The sequence below is a fragment of the Gigantopelta aegis genome, chromosome 11 (genome assembly GCF_016097555.1).
Source record: "Gigantopelta aegis isolate Gae_Host chromosome 11, Gae_host_genome, whole genome shotgun sequence".
NCBI lineage: Eukaryota > Metazoa > Mollusca > Gastropoda > Neomphalida > Peltospiridae > Gigantopelta > Gigantopelta aegis.
The window spans coordinates 14687803-14714748 of NC_054709.1; the positions used below are offsets into that span (position 1 = coordinate 14687803).

The 26946-nt window shown below is 39.2% G+C and overlaps 1 protein-coding gene across 1 annotated transcript in view; it reads right to left on the reverse strand.

Annotated features, from left to right (window-relative positions):
• The window catches only part of LOC121385629 (uncharacterized transporter slc-17.2-like), a 50362-nt gene extending 38761 nt beyond the window's left edge, over positions 1-11601 (reverse strand). Inside the window, exon 1 of the mRNA XM_041516382.1 lies at positions 11503-11601. The gene's annotated coding sequence lies outside the window, so the exon portion shown is untranslated. The remainder of the gene's footprint in view (positions 1-11502) is intronic.
• Positions 11602-26946: the final 15345 nt, after the last annotated feature.

Below are 26946 nucleotides of genomic sequence, written 5' to 3' on the forward strand. Positions count from 1 at the left end.
ACACTCTCAGTGAGACCCCCAACCCATCCTCACAGGACCCAGTAGAATTAACAAACAAATCTACTAATTCAGAAATAAATGATATCCAAAGTGTCCCGGGCCTGAGGAGGGTTATGTTTGGAGACCTAGACCCCACCCCCTACGGGCTCGAATTTTTGCAACAAACCATAAGGGAAATGCAGATGAGGGCCCCGCCGGGGATTTTCAAAAAGACAGTATTCTTTTACTCTAGACTGTCAAATGGGCAAACCTACATACAAGCTAGTGGTAATGCCCCCTTTTTCTACCTGGGGTCGGTCATGAGTTTGAGGCCTCACCCTTATTGTGTCGATGAGGTGGCGGTTGTGTTTAACGAGTGTACTGCCGCACCGACTGATAATACAGATAACAATAACATTTCCAATAACTTGACTAGTGATAGTTATATTGAGGCGTATGGACCCGGCCCTAGCCAGAACTTGGCCCTGGCTGAGTCCATTCACTGCCGCATAAACAAATCGTTTAGTCCCCGGGCCGGTGCCGCTGTCAATGTTGACAGTTTGAAAGGCATCGAAACGGGGATTCAGTCAGTTGAAAAGCCACCGGTGCGGGGCTACTATTGCGTCCGCGCTCCCAGCAGTAGAGCTGATTTCAATCTTTTTTCTCCAGCTGTCTCGCGATGCGACTAGACGTGTGTACGTGCGCTCTCGACTTGCCCCCCCAACCCCCCCCCCCCCCACCTGGGGGGACTGATAGCCAGCTTTGGCTCCTTGTTGGAGTTTAGGGTCACCTATACCGGGTCACGGGCGACCGTGTCTCTGGTATATGGAGACCCGCCTCCAAAGAAGAGGACAGGAGGAACTGGAAGAGGAAGGAGAAGGAAGAAACCCGTGCTGGGGACGGCTCAGGAGGGGACAAAGCTGGCGGCTCAACCGCCAGTGGCGGTCCCTCCTGCGTCGCCGCCCCCACCGAGTTCTCCGGAGAGGACGCGACAGCCATCGGCACCCGCATCCCCGGACCCGCCCTACTCGGAGTTGGACATCGCGATGTGCCAGCGGACCAGTAGAACACCACCGAAATCCACCTCCACCCCTAAAACGACGACTTCGGTGAAGCGGTCAACTCTAACGACCGCTCCCGTTGAGTCGTCACCAGGATTTGTTGCTGTGGCGGCACCAAAAAGGAAGGCGTCATCACCGACCACCCAACCAGCCAAGACCAAGCCGCCGCCGGAAGCCGTGCCCCTGAAAGAGGAAGAGAACGAGGACGAGGTCGAGGACGAATGGAGCCTGGCCCTAGGTGGACTTCGTCATCTGCTCCACCCGTATATGCAAGGGGACACGCTACAACCGAACAAACTCCGGGGAGGTTTCGCCAACTCGACTGGAAGCCAATGGAGGACGGCAGCAGCTTTGAAATTCACCACAAGACCTTCAGTGGTACGCCGGGAGTGATCGTGACACATCGAAGGGACCAGACATATAGACAGTGCGTCATGTTTTGGAAGATAGACAACAGGTCTCTTCACAAGATGCTCAGAGCAGTGCGGCCCCGGTTACTCCACGGTAGTACAGGCTCTACGCCAGCGACAAGACCAGCTGCCGACACTCCGAGCAACTCCAGGATCCCCGAAATAACCAACCTTAACTAGGACAGGTAACCTCCTTTTGGGCTTAGTTGGACTTTAAACATTTTCAATCGAGCTTCTAAATTCTTATGTTTATTTTTTTATAAATAGTCCAACGCACTTTACTTTGGCGCCCGTTATATTGCTCAAATCACCGTAAAACCTTTTCGGCCGAGCAGTCAAACCTATTTTTGGGGTTTAAATAGATAGTCCGGACATGATGATAGGTGCAGTTATTCTCTGTAGATTTAGGTTTCTCTAGTTAGACCCGAAGGAATCGAAATTCAGCCAGTCAGAACACGGCCCATTTTCGGTGTCTACTAGTCGGTCCGCGCAGTCGCTGGACACAACTAAATACGTATTCCAAATTCCGCCCACTTCAAACTCATTCCCCCCCCCCCCCCCCGCCCCCCTTCTGTCCTGGACTTAGTCACTGGCAAAGGCCAGAGATTATGCCCAGGACAGACATGCTTGAAACCTTCGTGGTATATGAGCATGTAAATAAATATTGGAATGGAATGATTTCAATTCCTTTTCGGAAAGAACCAGCGAAACTGCACGTACGCACCGTGCCGGCGAGCCTGGACCCAACAGTGACCGAATTGACACGAAGCGACCTTCGGTGGTTCCCGGTGGCCATTCGGAGAGTAGCACTTTAGTTGCTACGACTCCGGGGGCTATCGACAGTGGACCACGCCGCGCCGTTCAGGGCTATGCCATTTGGAACGGCGAGGTAACCGAGCTTCAAGCTTTGGGCCCACGGGTGGATGGGTTCAAGGAGGTCACCCACAATAAAAGAAAACGCCGGTTTGCAAACTCTCCCGGATCAAATATTGCAGGATCCCCCATCGTGGGGGACTTTCTTTTAAAAAAACCGGTTTCCCCACCCCCCGCGGCCAAACGTATTAGGGCCAAAAGGCGGGTGGAGTTGGCTTCCACTAAGGGAAACACTAGTCTCCCTATAAAACTAAATTCAGTTGAGATGGAGGTGGATCAGTCCCCCCCCCCCCCCCCCCCCCTGGGCTCGGATGTCCCGATCCCCCGAGAGGGGAGAGTGGGAGAGGTACCCCACTTTTATAAGAATATCAGACCAACGAGGGAGGGTGGGGGTACGGCCCAAGTCCGTCCACCCTCTGTCCCTACAACAAAAAAGGACCCTTATAAAACTGTTAACAGAGGAGGGTCGGCTCAACAAGGTGGAGTTAACCCCCCCCCCTCCCTCCCATCCTCACTTCGTAGGATTGTAAAAGCTGACATGAGGGGAGTTCAGGGCAGTGCACTGCTTCCCTCTTGTCAGAACAGCCAATGTCAATCTGTCCATAAGTAACATCACTGTATGGAATAATGGCTATTTAGATATACTTTTTGCCCCCCCCCCCCCCCCCCCCCCCCCCCCCCCCCCGGGACTGGGAGCATTCGAGTCAAGGGGGTGGAGCATAAACCGATAAAATGCGCCAGGTGCCAAAGATGGGGACCTGCCCAACGCAAGTGCAGGTCCACAAGGGAGCACCCGGTTTGTTTTAGGTGTGGGGCCGCCCACCCCCGGAGAACGCCTGACAGTCCGTGCGCCAGACCAGTCTCGTGCGCGAACTGTAGGGGGCAGCATTGCACTCACGACAAGGAGTGCCCCGATTACAAGAGGGCGGTCCGCCTGCTGACCGAGGGAGCCCCCCCCCCCCCCCCAGTAAGACCCGTGGGTAGACAAGCCGGTGACTCTCACCGTCCCACCTTGACAGCTGGCGCACATAACACTAATAAGACTGAGTCGTCTAGTGTTAGAGCGGCGACTCAGCCTGTAACTGTTAAAACGTACGCCGGCGTTGCCTTAGGGGCAGGGTGCCTTTGAGCAGCCCTTGAACGCTCTTGATTTGGTAAGGGTAATCTCTGGTATTTTCTTGACGAGAGAAATACCTAAAGCCCCCTTTAAAAAATTCTCTCTGGGTGACATCGTGGTCGCGTCCAGAGATGCCTGCAATATCCTTAACGACCACCTGGCTATCAAGGTTAATTCCAATGCCATGGAGAACCGCAGTATCTCCTGGTACAAAGCCAGGGATCTAATAGTAGAGGAGGTGGGAAACAGTGCTGAAGTGGATTAACTTATAATTGATTTCACTAATCAGTACTGTCCCGCCCCCCCATCATGCCTATATACGATAATATTAATAGTAATAATAAGATTAATAATAATTTTAGCAACATTAAAGGTGACAAAAATGGCCTGGTGATACTCCAATGGAACGCCAGGGGTCTGCGATCCAACGGACCTGAGCTTAAAAAGTATTTGGAAATAAATAAAAATATTGATGTTATTGCCATTCAGGAGTCCTGGATTGCAAATGTTACTAATAAAATTAAACGAACTAAACTATTTACTGAATATAAAATTCCGGGCTATACTGGACTCTTTTTTACGAATGACAATAAAATTAAGGGAGGAGTAGCTACCTTTGTTAAAAATAGCATATCCCATTCGCAAATTAAGATCGAAAATGGCAGTACTTTTTTATCTGATGCATTCCACACCTGGTCTTGTCTGGATATTACTTTGGTCTCCAGCAATATGGCGGCTGGTTGTGGGTGGGAGGTTCTTGATGACCTGGGTAGTGATCACCTTCCAATTATAACCTCATTTAATATCTCTGATATCTGGACTGATGATTCTAAATATAAAACTAGATGGAACTTTAGCAAAGCTGATTGGTCCCAGTTTGGGCACTTGTGTGCTAAATTGAATCATGAGCGGATTAAAAACGATAATATAGATAAATTCAATAAAAACTTAATTACGGCTATTATAGATATTGCTAAACGATCCATGCCATATTATACTAATAAAAGTAATTATAGTCCAGTTCCCTGGTGGAATGATGAACTGTCCAATCTTAAGAGACAGAGAAATAAATCCAGAACACATTTAAAAAAGAAAAATACTGAGGATAACATTAGAATTTTTAAAGATATTAAATACAGACTAAAACTCAGTATTAATAAAGCTAAAAATGCCTCATGGACTAAGTTTTGTGTTTCCCTCAACAGGAACTCGAAGGTTAGAGAGGTGTGGGCGAAGACCAAAAGGGTGAGTACTGTTAAAAAATAATAATAAATGTAAATCTAACCAAGATAAAGCAGATATGTTGGGTGCCACTTTTAAAAATAATTCTGCTACAGCTAATTATAGTAAAGAGTTTCAAATTAGGAAAATTAAAATAGAAAGGTCTAGTCCGATCCCTGATGAACCCTGCTCCCCGAAAGATGACCTACCTTACAATGCACCCTTTACATTACAGGAATTGTGTAGCGCCTTTGGTGGTCGAAAGGCCACGGCCCCTGGCCCTGATAATTTTAGTTATATGTTTTTCAAAAATATGCCCACCAAGACGCTAGGACTCTTCCTGGAATTATTTAATAATATATGGAGGGAGGGGTGCCTACCATTGGAGTGGAAGCACGCAGAGGTATTTGCGCTCCCTAAGATGGGAAAGGACCTCTCCCTTCCTACTAATTACCGACCAATTTCATTAACACCCAGCGTCTGCAAGACCATGGAATGTATGGTTAACAACCGCCTTATCCACTATCTGGAGGTAAATAGTTTATTATCTACCTTTGTCACGGGGATTCTATAATTCCCGTAACTGAATAAAACACGATTATCAAAATATCTCTCCTAACTGTATATCTATTAGATCTCTCTGTAACAGGCGGTTAAACCCTAGTATGGCTCGTCTAGGTATGATCAGAGATACGATCTTATATAAAGTATATATTATTATAGCACGTTGAGTTCACTAGAAAACACAACAAAAATACAATACACTTTGGAATCTGTATTAACCTACGCTGACAAACGTACAGCCGTAGTAGTTAATTAATAACAACAATAATAACAACCCAGAACTGATCACTTAATTAGTTAATCTCTAGGTGTCTAGTTACACAATATGCGAATCACTTCACCGTGACACAACACCCACACGTGTGATAATTTAGAAACGCTTCCAGGAGAACTTAATTAATAAAGGAATTACAGCTCTATTCCTAACGGGTTAATTTTTAATTAACCCTAACTACTCATTAGTAACCTTGTAACACAGAATTAATACTGGTACCTATCACAATAAAGACAATAACCTACAGTTTACCTAGGTCTTCTAGGATGACTGGCTAAGCTTTATATTACCAAATACTCGTATAAAATATAGAACAGTAAGACTACGATTTACTTCGTCAGATGACCGAAGACACTGTCTAAAGAATATTGGTATAATACAGTATTAAAATATTTAAAGTCACATCAATCACATCAAGGTTATACACAGAGCAGAAATAATATTTACCAAGTCCTAACGGACTACGTTCCCGGGAAGCTTCCTTTTGCGTTCTCCCGATACCTCTAAAACACTAGCTATTTATTATAAATCAGAATATTGCCTGGGGGTACAAGGCGGTCCTCCCCCTATCATCTGATATTCCACCTCTTCCAGAGTCGGTATAATTTCTCTGATCGTCAGACTTACTGTCGCCAGTCCGCGGCCAATCCCCTGGCCATAAACAGCACTACCGGAGATATTACGTAACTACTAGCCACATGGCCTCCGCACCTGGCTGGATGTGTATTAGGCGTACCGATCGAGGACTGTCGCGCAGAAGTATTACGCAACAAGTTGCCCATCTGGGCTTAAGTGCAATGAAACTGCACACGGCCCTCTAACACAATTAATATCGCCACAGGCGAAAAGAAATTAAGAGCATGTACCGTCACAACCTTCCAGAGTGGTTTTAGAAAACACCACTCCACCACTGACCATATTGTTCGCCTACAAACCGAGGTTAAGGATGCCATGTGGAAGGGGCTCAAAGTGGGTGGAGTGTTTGTCGATATAGAAAAGGCATATGACATGGTCTGGCGTCGTGGATTGTTGATGAAAACGTATAAGATGGGTATTAAAGGTGCAATGTTCACTTTTATTTCAAAATTTCTGATGCAGAGAACATTTTCAGTTAGCGTAAGCGGTTCTTTTTGACCCATCATATTACTTGAAAATGGTATCCCACAAGGCTCAGTAATAGCACCTACTCTTTTTGCAATTTTTATTAATGATTTGGCAGAGGTGTTATTTACAAAGAATGAAAGTATTAATTCTAAAGTAAGTGTTGGTCTGTTCGCAGACGACACCGCATTCTGGAGAATCGCTAATAATTATGAGGACCTTAAAAAAGATCTCCAGGTGGATGTTAATAATTTAGCCCTCTGGTCCAGAGCTTGGGGTGTTACCATTTCAAAGGCCAAAACTAAAAGTATAATTTTTCATAAAAAAAGACAGTTTAAAGCTATAAGTGAACTAAAATTAAAACTAAACGAAATAATTATTAATCAAGTGCAATCGGTCAAATTCCTGGGAGTAATCTTCGACCACAATCTTAGTTTTGGGGAACACATCACTGAGGTTACTGGTAATTGTACAATATACCTCAATTTATTGAGGGTATTATCAGGAACTCCATGGGGCGCAGATCGTAAAACTCTGCTCATGATCTTTGAGGCATTTATTGTGTCCAGATTGCAGTATGGAGCTCAGGCCTTTGGTTGTGCTAGTCAGACTCAACTTAGAAAACTCGATGGCGTATATGGTAGGGCTCTCAAGATTATCGTGGGAGGTACTATCTGTACGCCATATGACAGTGTCTTGGTTGAGTTGGGGGTTATGCCTTTGGCCCTAAGGAGGATCAGGCAAGGGTTAAAATATATTAATAAAATTCGTAGTCTGGTGCCTGATTCTCCAGTCAACCTACTTAAACCTATAGCAGTGAATGTCAATAGAGATAGGGACATATCTGTGGTTTCATTTCTTAATAAATTCGCTAATGACTTTGGGATGGTGGGTCTGCCTTTGGTTAGGATGGATATTGATCCTACCCTTCCATGGCTAACCACAATCCCATTGGTCCACTACCACATCAGAGAGGAAATTATTAAAACAAATGATAATAACTTTAAGAAAATTCTCTTCCAATTAGTGTTGGGGGAATTTTACCCGGGTGTAATACAGATCTACACAGACGGGTCGAAGGACCCTGACACTGGTAAAACAGGAATGACCTTTATAATCAAAAATCATAATTCTAAAACTCCGACTGCCATTAGGGCTAGGTTGTCGGATAATATTTCAGTCTATACATCCGAACTGATGGCCATACTGTACTCTCTGAAGTGGGTTGAGCGTTACCATAATGTTAATAGCCCTACCAGATATGTCCTTCTCTCCGACAGCCTTAGTGCTTTGCAGGCTATCGGAGGAACCCACAGTGTCAGATCGGAGATAATTTCTAAAATTTCTAAAATTTCTAGTAAAATTGTGGTTGAAGGAGTTGAGCTCGCCATGGAATGGGTTCCGGCTCATGTTGGGATAGCGGGTAATGAGCTGGCCGATGGGTACGCGAAAAGGAATTTGCTGGACCCCGTGGTCGCTGTGCCGGTGGCTCATAATTTTAATGAAATAAATTCTATAGCTGAGCCACACTTTGGTAAACTGTGGCAGACAGAATGGGACCACAGAACCAGGGTGTGGCACTCTTCTATTAAACCAAAGGCGCCCCCCCCCCTCCCCCCCGGTCCAGTATCGTTTAATGTTAAAGCTACAAAATGTTTAGCAAGATTGCGGATGGGTGTCTCATCCGCATTAAATGATACTAGATTTAAAATTAAAGTCAGTAAATCACCAAATTGTTTGGTATGTCATACTATAGACAATGTGAACCACTTTTTGATTGACTGTACCAAACATACAAAAATTAGAATTAAACTAATTAATTATTTAAATAAATATAAAATAAGGTTCACGGCTTATAATTTATTAAATCCGACTAAAGAGCATAAAACGATAGTGGACAGGTTGGTGGTCGCCTTTGTATACCAATCTGGGATAAATATATAAACTAAATATAATTGACTCCCTGGCCGGACATCACTAGGCATTGTTAGATAGGTGCGGTGATGGACGCCCTGGGGGTTACTATTCACTTATTCCGGGAGGATATAGGAAATGACTTTATAGTCTTGACCCTGTTCTTCCCTCTCGGGATTTTCTAATTTGGGTAATACCTCTTCTCCCTTAGGAGTTGGAAGGTTATTCCTCGCTCTACCCCGCCTCTCTTCCGCTTTCTGTGACCAAGTCGCGCCTGGCATGTTACGGCGGATGTTTGCCTATGATTTTAAAATGTACCGGATTTTTAAACTTATCAATTTGTTTTATAAATTTTATATATATATATGATATGTTGTAGGTATTAAATTATTTTTAACTGTAATAAGTGTGTTATGAATGATGTTTGAATGTATATATACTCCCGGCTGGTAATGAGGGGTTTGTTATCTGGCAGTAACGCCCCTCCATTCGCACCGAACAAATATATTGTATATACTTTTTTTAATTCTTAATTTGGCTATTTTTTTTAAATTTTGTTAAGTTACTGGTGTGCTCTTTTTAATATGTTTTAATTTATTTTATATTTGTTTTTAAATTCTTTGAAAATAAAAAGAAATAGGAACCCAATAGGGCGGGAGACTGCTCCTATGCTGATGGTTGGAACCTGGTAATATACCAATATTCCTCCAGTCAGTGTTCTAAAGCAAAGGGTCACAGCGTCTGTTGAATATAACGTTTTGTTTCTCCTGATTAGAGAGAGGCGCCTCTGGACTCCGGGATCATCCAAGTACGTTTCGCTCTGCCAGGCTGACCGGACGCAACTTCTTCTTAATCTTAGGGGGTCACTCTTCTAGTGACCCTCTCCACGCAATCAACGAACACCGAGAATGGAGGGCACGACGGCTGGGTCGGCGGGGGGCGGGATGCCGGGGGGCGGGGGACATGCCACCAGAAATAGGTTAAGCGATAGGCGTAGGCGGTTTTGGCCGTAGGGGGAGTTAGGTATGTCTGGGGGCCTGGCCGCGGCCCCCGGGCGACCCTCCCCCGGCTTCGGCCACGCTGAAGTTCCCGATAGGATCGGTGTGTCTGTTGAACTTCCCCTTTAATGGTTAACTATCCTGTGGCCTGGGCCCAACCTCCTAGAAACCTACACAAATTAAGGGTTAAATGAATGCTCTAAATGGTTTATTTCTTTTCGGAAAACCCGTTCTAAAATGGCGTCTAAAATTCTATTATATGATTTTATAGATAAATTTGTGTTGGGAAAGACGCAATTAAAATTAAATATATTAAGGTCCCACCTTTTGATTGGCTGTAATATCAAAATTGTCCCAAATAATTTTACCACCCCGTACTGGGTTACTGGCATCCAGTGATCGAGCCCGGGGGGGGGGGGGGGGGGGGGGGGGGGGGTCATGCTTGAAACCTTCGTGGTATAGGAGCATGTAAAAAAATTTAATGAATGAATGAATCTTATTTGGCGCCAAATTTGTCACGTGATCAGAACAGTCATTCTGTCTTTTGTTTCCACTAACTATCGTTTGATATTTTGTCCTCAGTTGCAGATATAATTGGTTGAAACTGATGATTTTTACTTTCTTTTATTCTGTTTATTCAGCAGTTCTTTATAAAATATTGTAAACTTTTCATTTTGAGGGGATATGAACGCTTATAAAACCAACGGAAGTGGTAGTGTTTATCATTAAAATCATTTATCTTGAGTGCCAAATAATATATACACCGTCTTTACAGAAACGAAACTATAATACTTTTTCACAGCGATCGATTCATTCGATGAAGATGGAAATAACAAAAATGTATCTGACATTAGGAGATCACTTTACAAACATCTTTATTGTTTTTCGTATATCTTGAAATCTTTATTAAAAATAATAATATTATTATTAAAACTTTGATCGGTCCAGCAAAACCGGAACTGCCCATGAATGTCAGACGGATATCATCTTCGGTTCAATTAAAAGACGAGTTTTTTTTTTATAAACCCCTTTGCACTTTTTTATAGGCAAATAAAGGAGTATGTCTTTTCTCAAAGTCTACCAACAGACAACAATATGGTAACCAAACTACTCCCCCCCCCCCCCCCCTTTTTTTTTTTCGTTTATTGATGTGTGTTTTTTTTTTTTGAAGGATGTGATGCCGAGCGGCCGCCCTCCTTTAATTTTCACCCAGCGAGAACACTGTATTTACTACCAATAATATTTTTGATTCAGAATTATTGTGGGGAAGGGGCTAAGATCGACAACAGTCACTGTTTACACCCTTGTTTTGGTTAATACACAATAAACATGGCATATCTTACCGTAATTTCATTTCAAATCCATATTTAGTAAAAGGTACATTCAGGTGCATTAGTAATGTTCAAACAATTTTCTATAGCAATTTTGAATTGGAAATTTTCCAGCTTTCTTAAAACGGAAACGTCATGTACCCAGTTTATGGTTATTGTAAGGAGATGCAAAGTGACATCATTGGAATGACGTCATTCAACTTCAAAATTAGCAATATTATTACAATGCTTCGCCACATTAAAATAAAAACTGGTCTATTAACCTTGACCCCTGCCAAATTTCTAGAACAAGCAGACAACGCTGTTTACAGGTTGGTTTTTTTTTTTTTTTAAATCATAATTCTGGACAAAATATTAATTTTAAGTTTTAAAAGATGAAAGAAATAAAAAGTACCTTTTGTCAAATACATTATATAAAAAAAATTACCGTTGAATATGTTTTATTTATTGTGTACGAAGCCAAAACAAGGCCACGGGTCCGAAAAGTGACTGTCGTCCACCGTAGAGTGCCACTATCACATCCTGCTCCGCCGTGCCTGACTAAATAAGAAAGAAAATGCGTTAGAAAGGGAGGTAATTAATCAATGAATAATTTTTTTACAAGCCAAAAATGATATTATTTAAAATACTATGGAATAAAAATATAAAAGTTCACCTACAGTCGTTTCTGCGCTTGTCAAAATTTCACCGGTAGTGACGACACGCCAGACATTACTGTGCTCTATATTTAACAACTGAACCGGAAAGTTGAAACGGTGGGCAAATATAGGTCTCACTACACAGATGTCATCTGCTATTGAAACCCATGTTAAATTGCCCAACTTCAAATGAAGATTGCCAATAGAATGGGTTCTCGTTGGCACTAACAACATACACCATTGCGAACATACATTATATAAGCATTTATTTTCACTCCAAAATTGAGAACATTTCCGTCTCAGTTTTTTGCTATATGACTGCATCTGGCTGTAGTACCCGTCCGAACAGGTGGTTCATTAACCGATTCACTCCGGCTGTCTCTTGCGCTATACAAACGTCCCAAAAGGTCATTGCAAAATATTACAAAATAACATGTACAAAATACATCCAGAAGGTTTACCATTAAACATATAGATTGTTTGAATTCTTCACCATTTCCTAGATTAATAGACCAAATCAATTCCTATTGCCGATAATGTTAACGTTTACTAATAAAACTGATATAAGCAGCGTTTCAACACATCCACCTGGGAAGTACAGCAATAGAAAGTGTGGCACGTCACATCTAATCTACCTGCAAGAAAATGGGGGGTCACGCATCATTTAAGAGATTTAATTAATGTTTTTAATAGCAACCGTCATTTTTGCTGAAAATTGCATTTCCATTTTTGAGGATACCCCGCATTAGTTTCAACCTCTGGTATATACTGCATAACAACTGTATAACAAATAAAAGTGTATTTATTTATTGTCATTAGATAATAGTATTTGCACAAATAATCAATGTCACATATTACTACCAATCACACCCACAGCTGCTTTAACTCCGTAAATATTTGACGGTGCACGTCGAACTTTGACATGGAACTCTCTTCTTTGGTACTATGCAACCTATATTTAACAACTGAACCGGAAAGTTGAAACGGTGGGCAAACATAGATCTCACTACACAAATGTCATCTGCTATTAAAACCCATGTTAAATTGCCCAACTTCAAATGAAGATTGCCAATAGAATGGGTTCTCGTTGGCACTAACAACATACACCATTGCGAACATACATTATATAAGCATTTATTTTCACTCCAAAATTGAGAACATTTCCGTCTCAGTCTTTTGCTATATGACCGCATCTGGCTGTAGTACCGGTCCGAACAGGTAGTTCATTAACCGATTCACTCCGGCTGTCTCTTGCTCTATACACACATGTCCCAAAAAGTCATTGCAAAATATTACAAAATAACATGGGCAAAATACATCCAGAAGGTTTACCATTAAATATATATATTGTTTTAATTCTTCACCATTTCCTAGAAGTGAATATGTGAACCATAACTTGTGTCACAATTAGGAACTATAGTTGACGTCATCAATGAACTCTCACCCGGAAGTGATCTGTGTAGTAAGACCTTAATAGACTAGAGGTTGCATGACACCAAAGAAGAGAGTTCCGTGTCAAAGTTCGAGATGTACCGTGAAATATTTACGGAGTAAAAACAGATGTGGCTGATTGGTAGTAATATGTGACATTGATTATTTGTGCAAATACTATCCATTAACAATAAATATATAAATACACTTTTATTTGTTAAACAGTTGTTATGCAGTATATACCAAAGGTTGAAATTAATACAAGGTAATCCCAAAAATGGAACTGCAAATTTCAGCAAAAATGACGGTTGCTAATACAAAACATTAATTAAATCTCTTAAATGGTATGTGACCCCCACCCCCCCACCGCCCCACCCCCACCACCCCCACGCCATTTTCTTGCAGGTAGATTAGATGTGGCGTGCCACAATTGTTATTGTTGTACTGCCTGGGTGTGTTGATACGCTGCTTATATCATTTTTATTAGTAAACGTTAACATTATCGGAAATAGGAATTGATTTGTCCTATTAGAACCTAGAGGCTATTTCATGCAGGGTTTTTTTTTCCAGTGCGATTTTTATGACAACGAGTGATGTGTGAAAACCATATCGCAATTCGTGAAATTATAGTTTTCACACATCACGAGTGAAAATGGTATTCGAAAAGACACGGTCATGAAATGGTATATTTATTATACACATCTTTCCTAGTTTTTGACAATAACGTTCGCTTTATTTTTTTGTTTAATGTCTTTCGCTGACCCTATCGAAAACACGTAACGCCATGATATATTTCTTCATGTTGAACTTTTGTTGAAATTTTACTTGAAATATTTAAAAAGAAATACGAATAAAAGGTATCTTTATTTAATTAATTTAATTAATAATTACTTAATAATACTGCAGTGCAATCATACCTGACAAAATTATCCTCCCAACAAAACCACAAATACAAAACGAATCGCACAGCAATTTTAAAAACTTACACTCAACAACGGGATATTGTGTCATCATTATTTAGCTTCGTATCAGGGGCGTAGCGTGATCCGGACCTGAGGATGTTCGAATATGAACCAAGTTGACCTTTTTCTATTTTGTTTTTGCACCACCAGAAATTCCATATGTATAAAGCTGTATGTTTTACAATCTAATTAAACTTAGCTCCACTATTACATGTGGATCTAACAGCAGCCAGTTGGAACTCATGTCCACCATTGTTGTTGGATATTGGTGTCAAAACACAAATACCGATGTTTTCACCACCATAGTGCGATCTTGTATTGAAATTTTCTCCTCATATACACTGACTTCCGAATGGGTTCTTGTGTTTAAAGGGTGTTTATTCGACCACTTATGACCCACCATTCATCAAAAACTCATTTGGGAGAATTCGGCCCCAAAACAGTTTTTTTCCAATTTTTCACCAAATATTTGGGCCAAGGACTAAAATAAATGTGTCTATGATTCGCCCAAGCAGTGAATACATACAACATATTGTTTTCCAATTTTTCACAAATATTTGCCGAACGGTGAGTCATAAATAGTCGAATAAACAAAGTGTTTGGTACATACTGGATAGGGACCACTCACACAGGGTCTCCTCCACTCTATACATATCAGAACCCTTTCCGGAAGTCAGTATATGAGGCAATTACCGTCATATAAGAACGCACTATAGTGGTGAAAGCATTGATATACGTGTTCTGACATCTACTTCACCCCACCCCTTCAAATAAAATGTGTACATCTAAAGGCAAATGCATATATCGTATGTACGCACTGCGTGGGCGAATTATAGGCACATTTATTTTAGTCCCTGGCCCAAATATTTCCTGAATAAGTGAAAAAAACATTTTGGGGCCGGATTTTCCAAAATTGATTTTTTACCGAACGACGAGTCATAAGTAGTCGAATAAACAAAGTTTTTGCTACATAATGGATTGGGAACACTCACACAGGGTCTCCTCCACTCTATAAATATCAGAACCCTTTCTGGAAGTCAATATATGAGGCAATTACCGTTATATTATAAGAACGCACTATAGTGGTGAAAGCATTGATATACGTGTTCTGACATCTACTTCACCCCACTCATTCAAAAAAGTCTGTACATCTTAAGGCAAATGTATGTGTCGTATGTACGCACTGCGTAGGCGAATTATACGCACATTTATTTTAGTCCTTGGCCCAAATATTTCCTGAATGAATGAAAAAACATAATTTAGGGGCCAAATTTTCCTAAATTGATTTTTGCCGAACGGTGAGTCATAAATAGTGGAATAAACAAAGGATTTGGTACATAATGTATAGGGACCACTCACACAGGGTCTCCTCCACTCCATAAATATCAGAACCCTTTCCGGAAGTCAGTATATGAGGCAATTACCGTCATATAAGAACGCACTATAGTGGTGAAAGCATTGATATACGTGTTCTGACATCTACTTCACCCCACTCCTTCAAATAAAATGTGTACATCTAAAGGCAAATGCATGTATGGTATGTACGCAATGCGTGGGCGAATTATAGGCACATTTATTTTAGTCCTTGGCCCAAATATTTGCTGAATTAGTGAAAATACTAATTTTGGGGCCGAAATTTACAAAACGGATTTTTGCCGAACGGTGAATCATAAGTAGTCGAATAAACAAAGGTTTTGGTACATAATGGATAGGTACCAGTCACACATGGTCTTCTCCACTCTATAAATATCAATACCCTTTCTGGAAGTCAGTATATGAGGCAATTACCGTCATATAAGAAAGCACTATAGTGGTGAAAGCATTGATATACGTGTTCTGACATCTACTTCACCCCACCCCTTCAAATAAAATGTGCTGTTTTAGAGAAAGTAGATTTCCTTGGTATACTGATTAATACAGACAGGATTGAAACGGGACCGGATATATAGTTCGTAAAAAAGGGAGGGTAAGTTTTCAAAATTTTTACAAAGGAAATAACCCATTATTTGTGTATTGTTTTTGAATCTGGGTAAAATATACACCAAACCATCTTACAAATGTTATGTTCATGTTCTTTGACCGCAAAAACCCCCATAGGGTTTGACAGAAAAAATACATCCTATCTGGAACAGACACCGAGTTATGACTGTTAAATTCTGAAACATACGCCATCTTGAAAAATGGCCGCCATTTTTTGTTTGTTTAGCACGCATTTTTGACGCTGTCATCAAGTGGTAGGAAGGGAAGGTAACTCTATTTACGTGCCGATATCCCGAGGGTTCATGCACGCCCAGCCCGGACTTAACCTCTGACATTGCCAATGACTAATTCCGGGGTTTAAGTGGTTTCATGGTCACCACACACCAATGATCATATCTAGCCATGAGGACAAATTTTACCTTTCCGTGACCACCTACTCAAAAACAAAGCCTTTTGAATGTGCTTGGTTGCAGGACCATATAGTACGAGAGCCAGGTCGATTTATCTATGTCGGAGAGTCAGGAAGGTTTGAACATTGATTCTTATGTAACACTATGTGTAGGTTTCAGATCTGCAACTCGTACTTGCCTAAACCTGTACGTTAATTGGGAATTTGCATTCTTTTAGTGGTACGTCAAGGTTAATTTGTGTTCGATCTGCTGCTACCCAAAAAACAACAGTTCACGGGACAGACTCCAAATTTCAGTTATAGGGGAGATTAAACTCTTTAAAAAAAAAATGTTGTGACGCTAAATATCCAAAACTTTTTTCTTCTTCTTCTTTTCTTTGAATATTTTATTGTCCCCAGCTCATTTTGACAATGCCAGGGTTGGGGTGCCCTGATTCATCGCCTCACAGAATATGAATTAAATTATGCACGCTAAATACTAGTAGTACATACACATTGTGGTAGTATGCTGATTATAGTAATAGTAATACTTATACAAAGAATGTAGATGGTTGATAATGTAAATCACTGGCAGGATTCTGCAAGTAAGATTTTGATTGGTGGACATGAGCTCCAACTGGCTGGTGTTAGATCCATATGTAATAGTGGAGCTAATTTTAATTTGATTGATATTGAAATATTCTTATCTGGAATGAAAAATGTGTTGATTTGACAATATTCATTTTGTGTGACACATTCTTCCCCCCCCAAAATCTTAATGCAGGTATTAGACCACTATCTTTACATGTACCAATATGTATGGTTGGATATAGGTCTTCCCACATATAACTTGGCAGCATCGTCGCTAGATGGAGGTATTTCACTCTACGTAGCATACCCTTGCCACAAGTATTATCCCAGTTGATCATGCAGGATCAGAGTAACAATGTTTTTTGTTTTCTATTTAATATTCTATGGAACATGGGGTTACATTAGTTTGTAAGTATGGGCTCATCATTGGATATGGTTGAGGATCCAAAAATGGCACATTCAACCAGATAGGAAATTATGACGCAGCTATATATACACAATTTTTTATCCAAACATGAAGCATATTCTCGAGTTGTGGTTGAATGCTGACAGACACACAACACTATTAATGGTTTGCTATCTTGGTCACCCTAAAGACGAAGCCTTGATACCATTTGGGTAGTCATCAAATACTGGGCAGGACATACTCCACTTGAAACACGCTGTCACGGATCGCAGTAGGCATTGTGGATTTCATGAACCAGTTGATAATTTGTATGGTGATACGGAGTCATTGATAAAGCCAGGGAGGAGAAAAGGCTCTGGAGGTGTTTCCACCATCAATACGAGCTAATTTCTAAACATACATTTAAACTATTCCATCATTTGACAGTAGTCTACCTCCTGCTGAAGGCGATTGGAAAATAATTCAAATATAGCAAAACAAAGCAGATATGTATTCCAGAATACACACGAACTGCAATCCAGTGCTGCTATCTATCAATCATAATATAATAATAATAGTAAATAATAATAATAATAATTTTCCTTAATTTGTGCCAAATGACTTTAAATGATCTTAACATGACGGGGTACCTACCCTCTTTGTAAACACTACACTATCTAGCATTAAGCATGTGTCCACATTTCTAACAAACCGTGTCTGAAATTGTATTTGCCTAGTCGTTTAGAAAGACATGGGATCTGTTTAAATTCCCAATAATATTATTTGAAGCTTATTTCATTTCATTCTACACCAAAACCAAAGATTAAACAAAACATATATAAATTTATATTTCATGCTTTTATTCATACACATCTTTGGAACAATTAGTTAACTTAAAAATATCATTTGACTTTATCCAGGTTGAGAAATAATCAATTTAGTGAATACATCTTTGTCTTTGGGTAGTGGCTGACAGAGGAAACAATTTCCACATACCATTACAACATGCACATTCCCAGCTAACGCACAGGTTTATTTTTTATAACTGCTATACCAATGCAAATTATAATAGCTTGTCAGTTTGTATACATTGTAAAGTCAGTTATCTACATAGAGTATCTGGAGAAGGTATCGCTCGGAATTAGTATTGTAAAATAAATGCATTTTTCGTTCCAGATTTCCAAATTACATACAGTATCTAGAAGAATGTATCGCACGAAATTAATACTGTAAAATAAATGCATTTTGTATTCCAGATTTCCCAGTTAACATGCAGATTATACTGACCAATTAGATACATTTAATAATCAAAAGTAAACCTTTAATAACACCTTCTGGAAAGAACCCAGACTTACAAATAAAACAGAAATTAAACATTTCAATTTTGACCCCAACTAGCTTCTACAACGACACCCTAAAGGTAAAAATTACATGAGTACCTACCTTTGCCATAAACCATACTCTATATAGATCTCAATAAAGGTTAATTTAGCGTGGGTACCTACCCTCACCATAAACCTTACCCTGCACAGATCTCAATAGGCATGGGTACCATTAATGGTTTTAAAAGACATGTTTTAGATACTTGTAAACACATTGTTTCGAGATAAATTGATTTTAATATCAAGATTTCCCATAGTATGCTTGTACACTGTAATGATCTAATGCAATCATATCTATGAAGAGTGAACCTTATGTAGCATATTTGTAAAAAGCCTTACCCTCAAAAAAGTTGTGAAAAATGTAAAAACTTAGTTTTTCCCAATTTGACCCTAAACGACCTTAAAGGCATACTGTCACGGATTTAAGAACCTTCTCTAAAAATGGATTATAAATAAAAATTACATTAGTTGTTGGAAACCAAATCTAGCTATTGCATCACCTTAACTGAACCATGATAGAGTGAAATCCATGTCAACCCTCTCGACAATTTTAGTTGTTGAATTATGGACCATTGCCATAATTCAATTATTTTGACAAAATATCGTTAATAAATGCAGTATGGTGGTTATGAAGATGTTGAATAAAGTACATTTAGGGACAGATCAAATTATTTTTGTTCAGATAATACTTTGTTATACCATTAATTAGGTCAGTGGTCTATGACAATATGCCTTTAAATGACACCCAAAATTACATTTAAGGGTCACTTTTGCATGAGTACCTACCCTCACCATAAACCGCACCCATCCTCACCATAAACCATACCATGTACAAATCTCAGTAAGCATTGGTACATATTTCTAACAAAACATGCCCCAAAATGTGGACGTAACCTTTACCTAAACATCTCCCCCTTTCGTTAAATTATGGACCTGCCCCTAACTTTCAATCAGGAAGCACCCCTACTAGATGTGTAATGGATATAGCTATAAACAAAGTCATAATATTAACATTATTTATCAATATTATTGGAAAGAATTAAAAAAGAAACCAATGATTTGTGTCATTTACACCATATTATATATTCAGAAACAATTACCTTCATTTGACCTTGAAACTGTAGGTAAAATTGACCAATTATGAAAATCCAGCAAATCAAAATGCAAAGTTTGGATATTGGTGTCACAAAAAAACATTTTTAAAGAGTTTAATCTCCCCTATAACTGAAATTTGGTGTCTGTCCCGTGGACTATTGTTTTTGGGTAGCAGCAGATCGAACACAACTTGACCTTGACGTACCCTTCAAATATGCAAATTCCCAATTAACGTACAGGTTTAAACAAGTAAGAGTTGCAGATCTAAAATCTACACATATGTTTACATAAGAATCAATGATCAAACCTTGCTGACTCTCCGACATAGATAAATCGACCTGGCTCCTGGACTAATAGGGTTTAACGCGCACATTCAGAGCAAGGTGTTGTAGCACGCGCCATTCTGGGAGTATATGAATATGAACAACTTATATAAATACGGCTGAAAAATTTGTCAATACCAATCGACAGGTAGGCTAGCATTGACAAGAGCAGCTATATTAAGCTCTTTGCAGGTAAATAGAACTGGCATATATTTTGTTTTCTGCACGACCGATTCGCGACCGTGGACACTAAGTGGGAGGTCACCCATCAGCCGACGTAGATTGTCCAGTGTAAAGTTTATTGTGGACAGGTGCGGCTGAAGTGTTGTTGTTTTTTAACGCAATGGATGTTGGTAGTTTTTACCTTACCTGTGTCCTGATTTTTTCATCAGCCTGTTTTACAGGTAAGTGATAGATTTTTCGCTATCCGATTTAATTAGTGTCTATGTCCAGGCTCTTCAGTGTTTCGACATTTTAGAAGTAATTGTTTTTTTTTTAAATCACTTAACTTCTGGTAGGTTACAATAATATGTCCCCCTCCCCCTCCTCCCGTACCCTCCCACCCCATATATTCCTCATTTGCCCCATCAGAACACCTAGAATCATTTGCAGGGAACATTTGGTTTTCAAACTCTTGATTAGAGATATTTCTAGTTAATTTCAAATTGAATGGCAACTACTGTTTAAAGGCGCTCAGTCACGGATTTAGTGGGCCTTATTTCTCAAAATATGGATTATAAATGGAAATTACATTCATTTGGAATACCAAACCTAGTTATTATATGATCCAAAACTACGATAGAGGGAATTCCATGACACGCTTCGTTTTTAAAATTTGGAATGAATGAATGAATGAATGTTTAACGACACCCCAGCACGAAAAATACATCGGCTATTGGGTGTCAAACTATGGTAATGCAAATAAATAAAGTGATGATCATCACTATCAATATAAAAATTCAAGGTTTAAACAAAAACAGTGTAAAGAACTGTGCAAAAAACCAAATACAAATATCACAGAATTTTACGGACACTGAATTTTACTCTAAACTTCATTTGTGCTGTATTGGCCATTCTCAAAGAGAATGTTACACCCCTGCACCACGGTGAGGTTACAGCACGCGCAGGGGTTAAAATTTGGAAGTCTTCTTGTGAAAAGTCATAAAAATACGGCAAAACAAACTCGCAGTGATGAGGTTATATATACGACAACCGTATAATGTATTTTTCAATTTTATATAAACGACCGCCGTGTATAGATACTTGGCGAATGAGGGCCGGCTATATACATGATAAATAATAAAATTTTATTATTTCATGACGAAAATAACTGAATACGCTAAAATAATAAACAGTCGGAACATGAACTCATCATTTATTATTATTATTGTTATTATTATCAGGTGCGTGTGCATGGAATTTAGCAGGGACAGAGTCTAGACGGTTACAACGCTATTGCTTAGGTTCAAAAACGGATAACGTTTTCCAGTGTCACCAATGTGGCATACGACCAGTCAGTCGTTTTTCGTTAAACGTTTGCAAATTATTTTGACTAATTCGCAAAGTGGTCGTTCGTTTTAATGTATAACGTAAAAAAAACACAAACAGTATAGGGCCTACTGTCGCATGTTTTGCCATCCAAAGGTTGGCTTAATTATTACTTAATCCAACTGAATCCAGTTCTATGTACAGGGACAAGTTCAGCCTGCCGTTTGTGCGTGTGTGCACGCACGTTAATCTTGCATTTGTATAGCCACACTCCCCCACCCCCGATAAAACACCGCCCTTCCACCTCAAAACTACCCCGAAAAACAGGTAGTAGGCTAATAATAATAATAATAATAATAACTGTGTATTATTATTATTATTATTATTATTATTACATGTATTATAATGTTGGTAAAATCATGTCGCGGTGGGGTGGGTGGGGGCGGTTGTTATAGAAACATTACATAAATTTAGAGGCCGGGAGTGGTCTCGGCGTTACTGGTATAAAAAAAAAAAATGTATTTTGAGATTTACTGCCCCTTGGAATTTTAATTTTGCGCATTTGAAATATGACTATATACAGCAAACAAAATAACCTTTTAGTCATACAGTGTAATTATTTGCGGTAAAATTTACTTTTTAAAACATGTACGTAAGGAGCCTCAAAATTGCAATCAGTTTAAAATTATTATGTTCAAGCCCTGTTGATTTCAGAGAATCTACCACAGCAGCTGATAATTTGTAATTTTTATTTATTTATTTATTTACTTATTTATTATTGTTGTTGTTGTTGTGTTGTTGTTGTTGTTGTTGTTGTTGTTGTTGTTGTTGTTGTTGTTGTTGTTGTTGTTGTTGTTGTTATTATTATTATTATTTTTTTTTTAATACTGTAGAGGCAATATTACGCTATTCATATGTCTATGGAAACCGTTCACAAAAGGGTCCGCTAGATTCATATACTCCCAAGTCCTCCCCCCCCCCCCCCCCCACACACACACTCCCCTGTTCAGAAAACGTACTGTTCGTACAGTACTTAGTATGTATTCCTCCTGTTCCAGATGGTTCGGTAATATGGATCAGTCAAATACTTATTTACCGCCTATATAGATTTTTGCTGTGAATATAGCCAGCTCTCGTTCGCGGTCGCTATATACACGGCCGTCGTATATATAGTCACATCGTATATAAACACCGTCTAGTTCAGAGTATTCTTTAAAAATATAACAATTCCTATTCCAAGTCAGCTGTTATGGTATATTTTGCATATTAATGAATTTAATAAGGTGGAAAATGAAAGTTTTGAGGTTTTTTTGCGTACGACTAACGATAAATTTACCTATAAGTGCAAAGGTCTAACTAGTCGGAATTGTCGACGTTTAACATGCTTCTGTTAATAAAATAAATTAATGTATACGCTTATTATCATTCACTACATGTTTTTATTAATTTTTATTTACTTATTTTCATTGGTTTTTTTTTCTATTTACCCTACGTCGCAGAGGACGATCGAGCGTTCTCGTTACACAAGCTTGGTAAATAGTTTTGACACTGCGGTTATTCGGGGGTTGCCCATCACGTGACTACAAAAATAATACGTCACACCTCTTCGCTCCAAATAGCCTTATTTTTTCCTGAATTATGGACCGTTGACATAATTCAATTATTTTTACAAAATATCAGTAATAAGTGGGTTATGTTATTTATGTAGATGGTTAAATAAAGTACTTTTAGTGACAAATCAAATGTATACATTTTCAGATAATACTTTGTTAGGTCATTAATTAGGTCAACATCCGTGACAGAGCGCCTTTAATGTTGTAACATTGTGAAACGATCTCTGGAACTTGCCTGAAAAGTGCTGTTAAGGCAAAATAAATGGGCATGAGTTCGACCAGTACCCCTTTCAATGGTTAGGGTTAGTTTTAAGGTTAGGCTTAGGGTTAGTCTTAGAGACTTAATTTGATATAGTGCAGTACGGGTCGAACTCTTTCCCAAACCCGATATTTAGTGAGGGGCCCATAGTCTCTAGTGGGGGGAGGTGTGATCCGGACAAAAGCTACATTTTTATCTTTATTCATGTTGAGTAGGACAAAAAAGCGTACATTTTCGTCCTCATGTTGTGTGTGTGTTGGGGGGGGGGGGGGGGGGGGGGGGGGGCGGGGACATTTGTGATTTCCTTGTGAGAATTCTACATGTACCTGCCAAACACTGGTTTTACATAATTGTATAAATAATATTTCCATCTACTTACCTTTTGTAATACCCAATAGCCGGTGTGTCTGTGTGTATGTGTGTGTGTGTGTGTGTCTGTGTGTGTGTGTTTGTTTGTGTGTGTGTGTGTGTGTGTGTGTGTCTGTGTGTGTGTGTGTGTGTGCCTGTGTGTGTGTGTGTGTTTGTAGGTGTGTGTGTGTGTGTGTGTGTGTGTGTGTGTGTGTGCTGGGGTGTCTTTAAAAGGACATTCCTGAGTTTGCTGCATTGTAAGATGTTTCCGACTAATAAAATATTTCTACGATTAAACTTACATATTAAATATATTTTCTTGTTTAGAATATCAGTGTCTGTATATGCAACGTGTTTCTGGTCGTCTTGATATTTGAAAGAAGCCCAAACTGGATTTTGTCTTCAAATAATTTCTTATGTACGAAAAAAACAACAACATATTTTAGGAAATAAAATGAAATTTATCCTACTACAAATATTAGAACGATCAGAAACACTTTTAATATACAGCCACTAATATTTTATGCAGAAAAAATATATTTGATAATTAATTACAATCGTTTAAAAGTCTCGGTTAGTCGATATCATCTTAAAATTTTAAAGATTGATTTATTCTACTTGCCAACGGCTTAAGACTAACTACCAGTTTTACTTTCTGACTACCTACATGAATCTATATTGCCCAGTCTGGACCAGATGTCACGAGACGGTGCATACACATGCAGTGATAGCATTAAAGGGACACGCCCTAGTTGTTAACCATTACGCCTTTGTTTTACGCTATTAAACCCATTTTTCACAAATAAAATTACACTTTACTTACATTTTATTATTTAGAATATACATTTCCATTCACCTGAAGTGTTTTTTTTGGTAATCCTGGTGTTTGTAATACCACAAAATGCATTTTTCGTATTTCTTAAAAACTATTTTTAGAGGGGATCTTCCCGTTTCAACGTCACAGACGTTGGTACACCACGTGACCGTTATCATTTTGGTTCGGTTTGTTTTCTCGTGAACGGTTCGCGCAAACAACATCGGATTTGTTGTCGTTTGCTTGTCGTTCATTTGTGAGGTTTTTCTTCACAGTTCGCGAACATTTTCATTAACAATAAAGTTCAGACAAGTAAGTATCTCAATACAAAACGTTAAAAACCCTTAAAACCAATAATTTTGCTAAATCGTACGATATCTGGAGAGGGGATACAACCTTGGGGGGTGGGGGTGGGGGGGGGGGCACAAGCTATATTGTTACCTTTCTTTAAATAGAGTAGGACAAAAAACACTTACATTTTCGTCCTGGGGAGGGGAAGTGCCTCCTGGTTTCTACAGACTCTACTACTACTACTACTACTACTACTACTACTACTACTACTACTACTACTACTACTACTACCACTACCACCACTACTACTACTACATTGTACTACTACTACTACTACTACCAACAATAATAAACGGTGCATCTAATTGCTAATAACAATAGGTTAGGCACTAGTACCCGGTGCCGAATAGCAAATGTAGACTAATTGCAGTTTATATATAAAATTTATTATTTCAAACACTGTAGTATAGTCAACATGGTCAGTGACGGACCATCACTATCGTCTTATTCCGATTCACGTATCATGATTGCTGCAGCAGCCACTTCCTCAACAGAAGCACCCATGTTGGAAAAGTAACTTCCTGTTCCAAAGTCATTCCTATCGCTGTCCAGGACAGAACAGTTGGAACATGTCCAGGAGAGGTGAAAGGAACGCACCTCAAGTCTGTGTGCACTCTGGGAAATGTGTCGTGACATAGGCATTTCTGTGCTTCGAGCGACATCTACCGGTGACATCAAAATACTAACTTTCAAAATTATTTCAAGTAATTGGGTCACAGGGATTCCCATGGTATTAATCGATATAAAACCTGCTTTTTCACTCTATTTTATAAAAACGTGATCTAAGTGTCTTACAGGTTTGTAGATTAACCAAAATTAGAATTAGTTTTCGTGGGCTGAAACTAGGGCGTGCGACTTTAACGGTTTACATTTAGAGTTATCTAACCATACTTCGGTTAAACATTACTGTGGCATATTGGCACATATATTGTGGGATACCATGAGATCCAGGCGTAATGAAAATCGATCTATATTACCACCAAGCCTACAGCCACTGTTATGAACTAAAGTACTAATTAAAATTATACCCAGGTGATTTTCCAGTCTTATATATTATTTATGAAAATCCCTGGAATAAAAACCATAAATCCACCTGTCCTTTCCAATACAGTTCAAAATACTGCTTTGTCAGATTAAGATTTGAACAAATTATTTATTAGCACATTGATTATAATATTATGGATACAACAGAAGTCATTTTTTTGGTATCAAATTTATATAATTAGTTTAGTTATTTGATTAAATATGCTGGACAGCTATGTATTCTTACATATAGTACTTGTGATTTCATATGTCAGGTGTAATCAATATCAATCTGGGTGTTATAGGCCGTTTCAAATTGCATACGTTGTGCAGTAAAATTGTAAATACATCTCATGTTTCTGTCTATAACAGGCCATTTATTGTAATTTTTTGTATCGGTTGTTTGAATACCATAACAGGTCATAACAATACTGACACATTTTTTATGTTTTGTATTCCAGAGATTTTCATAAATAATATATATTATGACTGGAAAGTCACCTGGGTATAATTTTGATTAGTACTTTAGGGCACGTCAACACGGGTATCAGACTTTCCTGTCATGGGCGGAGGAGCCGGCCAAGGCCGGCTCTTGTGCCCACGACAGGCGTGCGCTACAACAGCTTGTTCTGAATGTGCACGTAAAACCCTATGGCCTGACCTGACCTGGGTATCACAACCTTGACCTTAATGTTCATATTCTACCCTGGATACTTGTAAGGCTTTCTAGACAGTTCATCCTCTGGACAATTCGTCCACTGGGTTCGGACAATTCGTCCACTGGGTTCGGACAATTCGTCCACTGTATTTTCAGAGACCCATTCAAAGGGTACTTCAAACCATTTTGTCATTTTATCACATTAAATCCAAAGACAGTCATCTTTTTATTAAATGATTTAACACAAAAATCGACACCGTTTGAGTGAATTCATATAAATTAGCCAATTTTTAAATTTAGACAAAAATGTATTATGCTTGCAACACCGTTATATTATTATTATCTCTTTTGTTTATCAGTATGTATTATACTGC